This window comes from Crocodylus porosus, unplaced genomic scaffold (genome assembly GCF_001723895.1).
Source record: "Crocodylus porosus isolate Cpor-Errol unplaced genomic scaffold, CroPor_comp1, whole genome shotgun sequence".
Lineage (NCBI taxonomy): Eukaryota > Metazoa > Chordata > Crocodylia > Crocodylidae > Crocodylus > Crocodylus porosus.
The window spans coordinates 65,442,720-65,444,187 of record NW_017728948.1 but is presented as its reverse complement, the minus strand read 5'-3'; positions in this window follow the sequence as shown (position 1 = coordinate 65,444,187).

The following is a 1,468-nucleotide window of genomic DNA, read 5'->3' as shown; positions in this document are numbered from 1 at the left end:
TGGAAGAGAAACATACCTGGAGACACTATGCATGCCACGCAGCTGCCCAGATGGCTGCTGCTATTGGCTGCTCATTCAGCTGAAGAAGCAATGTCCTGTGTTAACCCTCTCACAGCCATAGCTATTGGCTGAGCAGTATATCTTGAAGCAGCAAGTGAATTCTTGGTAGTTATCTCAGTGAGACTTGTAATGTGGAAACAACACTTTATTTACAGGAATTGATATAAAGGACTACTTGCAGTAAAGAACTAAGAGTCTTGCTAGTGCCCTTTACAAGAGTCTGAGGCCTAACCGTGCATGACTCAGAGCAAGTCATCTTGGAAACAGGATATCCTGGAAGTATGGCATCAGAGGAAACAGTCACACCACAGAGTCATTGATGCCACACTAGGCTTTCAGGCAGTCTTACTCCATGTCACACAGCCAGCCATGGCCTAGAAAAATCTTTGTTTTCTACATTCTGCCTTCCAAAAACAAGATGCCTGTTTTATTTGGGGCATGTTATATGCAAGAAAATACAGTATATAATTTACTGGATGGAAAATTGAAACATTTCAACAAAACCAAACATTACCTATGGGGGGAAAAATGTCAAAATAGTTTGGGCAGAAAATTCTCAAAAACACTAACTAAAAGCAAACTACTAAACTGTATTTGCCTATAATAATTGTTAACCATTTTTTAGAACATCTAAATAATTTTGACAACTCTTTATCAGTGGAACCTTAATATAAAGCATGATGGGTTTAATTAACAGCCTACATCAGAGCAAGAGGGTATGATCCAGAACTGAGGGCCACTCAAGCACACAACACTCTGTTTACCGGCCCTTCCCCTGCAGTAACATAGACTCTGTGCCTTGGCCTCCCTCCTAGCAAAGCTGACCCTTCTCTTCATAACACACTCAAGCTTCTACCAGCCAACAGCCAGACTCTCGCTGGCTATAGCTATATCATCTTTGCTGTGATCCCCAGACTGTTGCTGAGAAGCATGAATAACTGGTGCCTTCCAAGACTGGGTGGTGGCAGCAGTGACAGGGATGGGGGTTGGCGAGTGGCAAGCAGGGACTGCCCACAGAAGCCAGCAGCAGTGGCAGCAAGTGGGGGGCTGGGTGGTGAGTGGCGACCGCCCGCAGAAGCTGGCAGTGACCAATCTTGAGGGGGGCGAGGATGTGCGCCCTGTACCTCCCCTACAAGTCACCTATGTTGAGAAGTAAACCCTACCCACTTCTTCCTGTTCTGCACTTTCCTCATACTGAAAATATGTTGCGTGATTGCTGCTAGAGCACTGTTGGCCATAACTAGCACCACTTACAAGAGAACACCTGAGACTGAGAAACTGAGAATGACCCTTGGCACATACTAAAAAGCAACTACATGACATTTTTTAAGCATTTGGAGCAGAAGAAAGTCTTGTTTCCTGGCAGTGGCCTCAGGATCATTGTGAGACAGTAGAGCCATATCTTCAG